The sequence below is a fragment of the Capricornis sumatraensis genome, chromosome X (genome assembly GCF_032405125.1).
Source record: "Capricornis sumatraensis isolate serow.1 chromosome X, serow.2, whole genome shotgun sequence".
Taxonomy (NCBI): Eukaryota; Metazoa; Chordata; class Mammalia; order Artiodactyla; family Bovidae; genus Capricornis; species Capricornis sumatraensis.
Window position 1 is genome coordinate 62,188,897 of NC_091092.1, and position 10,621 is coordinate 62,199,517.

The following is a 10,621-nucleotide window of genomic DNA, read 5'->3' on the forward strand; positions in this document are numbered from 1 at the left end:
AATACACAGAAGAAGTGCACATAAAAGATCTTCACGACCTGGATAATTACGATGGTGTGATCACTCATCTAGAGCCAGACATCCTGGAATGTGAAGTCAAGTGGGCCTTAGAAACCATCACTACGAACAAAGCTAGTGGAGGTGATGGAATTCCAGTTGAGCTATTTCAAATCCTGAAAGATGATGCCGTGGGAGTGCTGCACTCAATATGCCAGCAAATTTGGAAAACTCAGCCGTAGCCACAGGACCAGAAAAGGTCAGTTTTCATTCCAATTCCAAAGAAAGGCAGTGCCAAAGAATGCTCAAACTACTGCACAATTGCACTCATCTCACATGCTAGTAAAGTCATGCTCAAAATTCTCCAAGCCAGGCTCCAGCAATACATGAACCATGAACTCCCTGATGTTCAAGCTGGTTTTAGAAAAGGCAGAGGAACCAGAGATCAAATTGCCAACATCCTGCTGAATCACGGAGAAAGCAAGAGAGTTCCAGAAAAACATCTATTTCTGCTTTATTGACTATGCCAAAGCCTTTGACTGTGTGGATCACAATAAACTGTGGAAAATTCTGAGAGAGATGGGAATACCAGGCCACCTGACCTGCCTCCTGAGAAGTCTGTATGCAGGTCAGGAAGCAACAGTTAGAACTGGACATGGAACAACAGACTGGCTCCAAATAGGAAAAGCAGTACGTCAAGGCTGTATATTGTCACCCTGCTTATTTAACTTATATGCAGAGTACATCATGAGAAACGCTAGACTGGGAGAAACACAAGCTGGAATCAAGACTGCCGGGAGAAATATCAATAACCTCAAATATGCAATGACACCACCCTTATGGCAGAAAGTGAGGAGGAACTCAAAAGCCTCTTGATGAAAGTGAAAGAGGAGAGTGAAAAAGTTGGCCTAAAGCTCAACATTCAGAAAACGAAGATCATGGCATCTGGTCCCATCACTTCATGGGAAATAGATGGGGAAACAGTGGAAACAGTGTCAGACTTTATTTTTGGGGGCTCCAAAATCACTGCAGATGGTGATTGCAGCCATGAAATTAAAAGATGCTTTCTCCTTGGAAGAAAAGTTATGACCAACCTAGATAGCATAGTCAAAAGCAGAGACATTACTTTGCTGACTAAGGTCTGTCTAGTCAAGGCTATGCTTTTTCCAGTAGTCATGTATGGATGTGAGAGTTGGACTGTGAAGAAGGCTGAGCACTAAAGAATTGATGTGTTTGAACTGTGGTGTTGGAGAAGACTCTTGAGAGTCCCTTGGACTGCAAGGTGATCCAACCTGTCCATTCTGAAGGAGATCACCCCTGGGATTTCTTTGGAAGGAATGATGCTAAAGCTGAAACTCCAGTACTTTGGCCACCTCATGCGAAGTGTTGACTCATTGGAAAATACTTTGATGCTGGGAGGGATTGGGGACAGGAGGAGGAGGGGACGACAGAGGATGAGATGGCTGGATGGCATCACTGACTCAATGGACATGAGTCTGAGTGAACTCCGGGAGTTGGTGATGTACAGGGAGGCCTGGCGTGCTGTGATTCATTGGGTCGCAAAGAGTCGGACACTACTAAGCGACTGAACTGAACTGAACTGAACTGCTACTAGTAGTCTCTTATGATCCTTTGTAGTTCTGTGTTGTCTGTTGTGATCTCTCCGTTTTCATTTCTAATTTTATTGATTTGATTTTTCCTCCTTTGTTTCTTGATGCGCCTGGCTAATGTTTTGTCCATTTGTCAATTTTATTTATCTTCTCAAAGAACCAACTTTTGGCTTTGTTTATTTTTCCAATGGTCTCTTTTGTTTCTTTTGCATTTATTTCTGCTCTAATTTTTAAGATTTCTTTCCTTCTACTAACCCAGGGGTTCTTCATTTCTTCCTTTTCTAGTTGCTTTAGGTGTAGAGTTAAGTTATTTATTTGACTTTTTTCTTGTTTCTTGAGGTATGCCTGAATTGCTATGAACCTTCCCCTTAGCACCGCTTTTACAGTGTCATATAGGTTTAGGGTGGTTGTGTTTTCATTTTCATTCATTTCTATGCATATTTTGATTTCTTCTCTGATTTATTGGTTATTCATCAGAGTGTTGTTCAGCCTCCATATGTTTGAAGTTTTAATAGTTTTTCTCCTGTAATTCAGATCTAATCTTACTGCATTGTGGTCAGAAAAGATGCTTGGAATTATTTCAATTTTTTTGAATTTACCAAAGCTAAATTTATGGCCCAGGATGTAATCTATCCTGCTGAAGGTTCTGTGTGCACTTGAGAAAAAGGTGCAATTCATTGTTTTGGGGTGAAATGTCCTATAGATATCAATTAGGTCTAACTGGTCTATTGTATCATTTAAAGTTTGTGTTTCCTTGTTAATTTTCTGTTTAGTTGATCTATCCATAGGTGTGAGGGGGATATTTAAGCTTCCCACTATTATTGTGTTATTGTTAATTTCCCCTTTCATACTTGTTAGCATTTGTCTTACATATTGTGGTGCTCCTATGTTGGGTGCATATATATTTATATATATGTTATATCTTCTTCTTGGATTGATCCTTTGATCATGATGTAGTGTCCTTCTTTGTCTCTTTTCACAGCCTTTGTTTTAAAGTCTATTTTATCTGATAGGAGTATTGCGACTCCTGCTTTCTTTTGGTCTCTATTTGCGTGGAGTATCTATTTCCAGCCCTTCACTTTTAGTCTGTATGTGTCCCTTGTTTTGAGGTGGGTCTCTTGTAGACAAAATGTAAAGGGGTCTTGTTTTTGTATCCATTCAGCCAGTCTTTGTCTTTTGGTTGGGGCATTCAACCCATTTAAGTTGAAGGGAATTATTGATAAGTATGATTCCGTTGCCATTTACTTTATTGATTTGGGTTCAAGTTTATACACCCTTTCTGTGTTCCCTGTCTAGAGAAGATCCTTTAGCATTTGTTGGAGAGCTGGTTTGGTGGTGCTGAATTCTCTCAGCTTTTGCTTGTCTGTAAAGCTTTTGATATCTCCTTCATATTTGAATGATATCCTTGTTGGGTACAGTAATTTGGGCTGTAGGTTATTTTCTTTCATCACTTTAAGTATGTCCTGCCATTCCCTCCTGGCCTGAAGAGTTTCTATTGAAAGATCAGCTGTTATCCTTACGTGAATCCCCTTGTGTGTTATTTGTTGTTTTTCCCTTGCTGCTTTTAATATTTGTTCTTTCTGTTTGATCTTTGTTTATTTGATTAATGTGTTTTTTTTGGGTGTTTCCCCTTGGCTTTATCCTGTTTGGGACTCTCTGGATTTCTTGGACTTGGGTGATTATTTCCTTCCTCATTTTAGGGAAGTTTTCAACTATTATCTCCTCAAGTATTGTCTCATGTCTTTCTTTTTGTCTTCTTCTGGGACTCCTATGATTCGAGTGATGCAGCAGTGAATATTGCCCCAGATGTCTCTGAGATTGTCCTCATTTCTTTTAATTCATTCTTTTTTCCTCACTGATTCATTTATTTTTAGAATTCTATCTTCTACTTCACTAATCCTATCTTCTGCCTCCATTATTCTACTGTTTGTTCCCTTCAGAGTGTTTTTGATCTCATTTATTGCATTATTCATTATATATTGACTCTTTTTCATTTCTTCTAGGTCCTTTCTTGCCTCTCCTAAATCCTTTTCTCCAGGCTATTTGTGATTCCATTTGATTTCAAGATTTTTGATAATTTTCACTATCATTATTTGGATAGATTCTCTATCTCTTCCTCTTTTATTTGGTTTGGTGGGTATTTATCCTGTTCCTTCACCTGCTCGGTATTCCTCTCTCCATCTTGTTTATATTGCTGTGTTTGGGGTGGCCTTTCTGTATTCTGACAGTTTGTGGAGTTCTCTTTATAGTGGAGTTTCCTCGCTGTGGGTGGGGTTGTACGGGTGGCTTGTCAAGGTTTCCTGGTTAGGGAAGTTTGTGTCGGTGTTCTGGTGGGTGGAGCTGGATTTCTTCTCTCTGGAGTGCAATAAAGTGTCCAGTAATGGGTTATGAGATGTCAGTGGGTTTGGAGTGACTTTGGGCAGCCTCTATATTGAAGCTCAGGGCTGTGTTCCTGTGTTGCTGGAGAATTTGTGTGGTATGTCTTGCTCTGGAACTTTTTGGCCCTTAGATGGTGCTTGTTTTCAGTGTAGGTATGGAGGCATTTAATGAGCTCCTGTCGATTAATGTTCCCTGGAGTCAGTGTTCTCTGCTGTCCTCAGGATTTGGACTTAGGCTTCCTGCCCTGGTTTTCAGTCTTATTTTTACAGTAGCCTCAAGACTTCTCTATCTAAACAGTAACATTGATAAAACATCTAGGTTAAAGATGAAAAGTTTCTCCACAGTGAGGGACACCCAGAGAGGTTCACAGAGTTACATGGAGAAGAGAAGAGGGAGAAGGGAGTTAGAAGTGACTCGAATGAGATGAGGTGGAATCAAAAGTGGAGAGAGCAAGCTAGCCAGTAATCACTTCCTTATGTGTGCTCCACAGTCTGGACTGCTCAGAGATGTTCACGGAGTTACACTAAGAACAGAAGAGGGAGGAAGGAGACAGAGGTGGCCAGGAGGATAAAGGGGCGGAAATCAAAAGGAGAGACACAGATCCAGCCAGTAATCAGTTCCTAAGTGTTCTCCACCATCTGGAACACACAAAGAGATTCACAGAGTTGGGTAGAGAAGAGAAGGGGGAGGGAGGAGATAGAGGCGACCTGCTGGAGAAAAAGGAGAGTCCAAAGGGGGAGAGAGCAGTCAAGCCAGTAACCTCACTCACAAGTAACAACGAGTACTGAAGATTGGGTTCTTAAAGGTACAAAATTGACAACAAATACCAAAAAGCAAAGATTAAAAATCTAGAGTAGAGATTGGATTTTCAAAAATACAAAATTAAAGGAAAGAAGGAAAAAAAAAAAAAGTCGCAAAAATTATAAAAAATATTTATATATGAATTTTGCTTTAGGGTCTCTCCTTTTTTTTGCAAAGTAATAGTAGGTTATAGAAATGAAAATTAAAGGACTAATAGAAGACTTAGAAATTTTTAAAAATAAAGAATGATAGTAAAATATATCTAGGACTTTCTCTGGTGTTGTTGTGGGCAGTGTGGGGTCAGTTCACTTTCGGATAGTTCCTTGTTCCGGCTTTTATTTCTCAAGATCTGTAGTCCCCTTCCTATGTAGTCGGTACTAACTACAGGGTCTTAATCTATTGCACCTGTCACTTCCAAGGAGGTTCCCTGTTTTAGCTTCTTCTGTTTGCTGGTCTCTTCAGTGTCTAATTTCCGCCCTGACACAAGGGTGAGGTGGTGGACACATTTTTAGGCTCACTTGTTCAGTCGTGCTGTGGGGAGTGAGGGACACTGCAAACAAATAACAATGGCGTGTGCTCGCAGTGTCTCAGCCACACTGGGCCTGCCCCTGCTCACGGCACATGTGCCTTCCCTGCCCACACTGCTCAGGCTCTAGGTTGCTCCACCAGGAACTGTCTGAGGCCGGCCCTGGGCTGCATGAACTTCCCAGGTCTAAGCCGCTCAGGTTCAGGTACTCGGGTAGTCCTCAGAGGCACAGACTCAGTTGGGTCTGCGTTTTGTGCCCTTCCCAGGTCCAAGCAGCTCAGGTGATGTGGTGTTTGGTGAGTGCGGTCGCTGCAACTTATCGCCTCCCTTGCCCCTGCCCCTTGGTTTTCTGGGTGTACAACTGGTGCACCTTCTCAGGCAGATGTTGACCATCCAGAATCCCAAGAAGTCTTAGTTAGCAAAAAAGCCTGCTTGCAGTTTGGTAGATAATGCCTCTCTGGGGCCGTGATTGCCCCCTTCTGGCTCTGGCTGCTTGTCACCGGAGGGGGATGGTCTGCAGCCTTCTAGCTCTGTTCAGTCCTTTGTTCTGTGAGTGGGCCTGATGATGTCTTAGGTTAGGGCTTTTCACGTAGCTCTAGTCAGTCCTTTGTTCTGTGAGCAGGCCTGGCAGTGTCTTAGGTTAGGGCTTTTCTCATGGTAGCTATCCCACAGTCTGGTTTGCTAGCCCAAGTTAGTTCCCTCAGATTTCCCTCAGGGCATTCAGGCCTGGTCTTTGCTCTAAGCAAAGCAGCCCTCGCTTCCCTGCCCAGGCCCCGCTTGCTAGTGGCGGTTGCAGGTGTCTGCGCTGCTTCTCCACTGGGGACGTTACCGTTGGGCACATAATCTGTGGGATTTAATTATTTATTTATTTTTCCTCCCAGTTATGTGGCCCTCTGTGGTTCCAAGGCTCCGCCACAGACTCGGCAGTGAGAGTGTTTCCTGGTGTTTGGAAACCTCTCTTTTTAAGACTCCCTTCCCGGGATGGAGCTCTGTCCCTACTTCTTTTGTCTCTCTTTTTGTCTTTTATATTTTTTCCTACCTCCTTTCAAAGACAATGGGCTGCTTTTCTGGGTGCCTGATGTCCTCTGCTGGCATCAGAAATTGTTTTGTGGAATTTACTCAGCATTTAAATGTTCTTTTTTTAGAATTTTTATTATTATTTATTATTATTATTTTTTTTACTTTACAATATTGTATTAGTTTTGCCATACATCAACATGAATCTGCCATGGGTGTACACGTGTTCCCAATCCTGAACTCCCCTCCCACCTCCCTACCCATACCATCCCTCTGGGTCATTCCAGTGCACCAGCCCCAAGCATCCTGTATCATGCATTGAACTTAGACAGGCCATTCCTTTCTTATATGATATTATACATGTTTCAATGCCATTCTCCCAAATCATCCCACCCTCTCCCTCTCCCACAGAGTCCAAAAGACTGGTCTATATATCTGTGTCTCTTTTGCTGTCTCGCATACAGGGTTATCATTACCATCTTTCTAAATTACATATATATGTGTTAGTATACTGTACTGGTGTTTTTCTTTCTGGCTTACTTCATTCTCTATAATAGGCTCCAGTTTCATCCACCTCATTAGGACTGATTCAAATGTATTCTTTTTAATGGCTGAGTGATACTCCATTGTGTATATGTACCACAGCTTTCTTATCCATTCATCTGCTGATGGACATCTAGGTTGCTTCCATGTCCTGGCTATTACAAACAGTGCTGCGATGAACATTGGGGTAGAAAGTGGTCTCCCCATCCTATTCCTCTGCCATCTTAGGACCGCCTCTGGCTTATATTTTGAAAAGAAGGATCACTGTAGCCACTAGAGCTGCTGGGTGCTAGCGGGTGAAAGACTCCAATACCGTCACCCCCAGAACCATTGCCACTATCCCCAGGAGCAGCACCTGCCTCCCTCCAGCCCACGGGGGCAGAGCTCTCCAGGTTCTATCACGGCAGACTGTTAATGCATCGGGAGGAACAGGAAAAGCTCTTCCCTGCCACTGACTTCAAAGATCCTCTGAAAAGTGGTCAAAATATATGAAGCTCAGGCTGTGAAAAAACTGGGCATCAGGCCAGAGAGGATCAGCAGTGATCTCTGGGAGCTGAGACACAGAAGAGATGAGCTGTGCAGCTGCCCAAGCTTTCTGTCTATACAGACTGCCCAGGCCATGCCCAGCTGGCTCCCTGGGTGTTCAGGGGGAATTGCAGAGCAGAGGCTGTTGGAGCTGGCAGGCAGTGCACCAGAGAGGAGAGGGCAGCAGAGGGAGGACAGAACCCTGCATGTGGGCAGAGAGTCCGCTGGATCTATAGCAGAAACTCTTCATTCAGGTGACATCATATACAGTACTTAGAGGGATCTTGTCTCAAACTCCCACTGATCAACCCTTAAGGCAAGACTCAACAGGATAAAAGTGTTTCTAACTTAAGTAAACAACATTATGTTTTAAAAAGTTATGGAATATATCTAGGGAAAAATACACCCACCACCCAAGGAAAAAAGTATGCCAAGAATGAGAAACATCCAAACCATTACGAGGAGAGAAATCAATTGATAAAAGGCATCTCGAATGGAAAGGAAAAGGTAAAACTATCTGCAGACATGATTCCCTATGCAGAAAATCAAATGGAATCTACAAAATATTGACAAGAACTAATCATTGAATTAGCAAGATTGTAGGATAAAAGATATATTAAGAGAGAAATAACTAGCCATGCCCAAATCACTCAACTAATTGTCCCAGCACTTTTCTTTACTGACTTGATACATGTTGTCAGCCACAAAATTCTTATTTTAGTGTGCCTTGGTTTTTTTTCTCTCCTCATGCAAACTAAGGTTTTAATTTTAGTAGGAAACCAAGCCAATTGTGGCAATGATGTTGGGAAACCAGAAATTGGGTAGCAGGCATATTTTCTGAGAGAAATTGTGATCAAGAGTCTTTTTTTGTTGTTGTTTTTAGAGAATCTGTTTCCTTTCTGTCTTTTGTTTTGTTTTGCTGCATCTCATGGCTTGTAGGATCTTAGTTCCCCAACATGGGACCAAAGCCATGCCTCCTGCAGTGAAAGCCTGGAGTCCTGACCACTGGACCATCAGGGAATTCCCTGTGTTCCAGAGTCTTTAAAAAGAAATAGAGAAATAAATATTTAGGTAAATCTTTCTAACTTTTGGAACATATTAATACTTTAAGGAAATAACCATTAATGAAAGAATTATATACATGAATTCCACTGAATCATTAACCAAAGTAATGAAAAATTATTAACAATTGACAGAGTCCCTGGTGCTGGGAAAGACTGAGGGCAGAAGGAGAAGAGTATGTCAGAGGAAGAGATGGCTGGATGGCATCAGAGATGCAATGAACATGAACTTGGGCAAACTCTGGGGGATGGTGAGGGAAAGAGAGGCCTGGCAAACTGCAGTCCATGGGGTTGCAAAGAGTCAGACATGTCTGGGCGACTGAACACCAAGCCACGTTCTTCCCAATCAGTTTCATCAGTAATAAAGCTGGTATTCAGGTTGAAATACATGCAAGGGGGATGTGTCAAAGGCTGCAGATGCTAAGCTGGACCTATGTGAAAGGAGTTGTAAGGGACACACTGCAGGCGTGAGTGGGTGGTGTCAGTGAACTCCTTGTAGGGGAAATGATTCAAGTGGTCCAGCTTATAAAGCCACACACTTTCTTTCAGACTTTCAAAAGAAAGGTGCTGCTAGTGGTAAAGGATCAGACTGCCAAGGCAGGAGACACAACAGACACAGGTTCAATCCCTTGGTGGGAAAGATCCCCTGGAGATGGAAATGGGAACTCACTCCAGTATTCTTGCCTGGAAAATCCAATGGACAGGGAGCCTGGAGAGTTCCCGTACATAGGTCACAAACAGTCGGACACGATTGAGCCCAGACACACAGATGTACATATATTTTTAATCCAGAAGAAAGCAGAGGTTGGAGTAGTGGTTACAGTTCAGGACAAAGCAAGATAAAACATGCGTAGGACTTCCCTGGGGGTTCAGTGGATGAGAAATCACCTGCCAATGCAAGGGACGATGCTTTGATGCCTGGTCCAGGAAGATCCAACATGCCACAGAGCAAATGATCCCATGCCCCACACCTACTGAGCCTGTGCTCTAGATCCCATGTTCTGCAATAAGGGAAGTGACCATGATGAGAAGCCTGTGCACAGCAACGAGAATTTAGCCCCCACTCCCTACAACTAGAGAAAGCCTGGGCACAGAAAGGAAGACCCAACACATGCAAAAATAAATCAATAAAATCAACAGGATGGGAGGAGAGTAGGCCAGCTTCTCTCAGTAATGGGCAGTATGGAGCTGGGCCAGGGGTCCTGTAAGAAAATCAAGTGGGAAATAAAGCCTTGCAGTTGCTTACAGATGACTAAATGAGCTCTCTGTCCCAGTCTTTCTGCAGGTGCTACAAAGGAGGAGCTGTAAGCAGACGTTGCTACAGTTTCATTTGTAAGTTTAGCAGATATTGATATGTTTTCACCATCATTCCTGGAGAGAAACTGCGTCAGGGCAGATCCAGATTCACATGGGTGTGTAGAGTTGGTGTGGACACTCTGGTCAGACATGTGGGAGGAAAGCCCAAAGAACGTGCTGTGCAAGGGTCTAGCATTTTGACTTCTGCTGTCGTCCATCCCACAAGTGGAAACTCATGAATTAACCAGACCCACCTGAGGGTCTAACATTAGGGCAGCAGGAGAGTCAGTGGAACATCCCGGTGGCTCTGACTCCTGCCTCCACAGAAGACACTGTGACATTGTACAGGATGCAGTGATCAAGGCCATCCCTAAGAAAAAGAAATGCTAAAAGGCAAAATGGTTGTCTGAGGAGGCCTTATAAATAATTGAGAAAAGAAGAGAAGCTAAAGACAAAGGTGAGAAGGAAAGATAAACCTATTTGAATGCAGAGTTCCAAAGAATAAGAGAGATAAGGAAACCCGTCCTCTCTGATCAATGCTAAGAAATAGAAGGAAACAATAGAATGGGAAAGACTAGAGATCTATTCAAGAAAATTAGAGATGCCAAGGCAATATTTCATGCAAAGATGGGCACAATAAAACACAGAAGTGGTATGGTTCTAAGAGAAGGAAAAGATATTAAGAAGAGGTGGCAAGAATATAGAGAAGCAATATTCAGAGAAGATCGTCATGACCCAGATAAACATGAGGGTGTGATCACTCACCTAGAGCCAGATATCCTGGAATGTGAAATCAAATGGGCCTTAGGAAGCATCACGAAGAACAAAGTTAGTGGAAGTGATGGAATTCCTGTTGAGCTATTTCT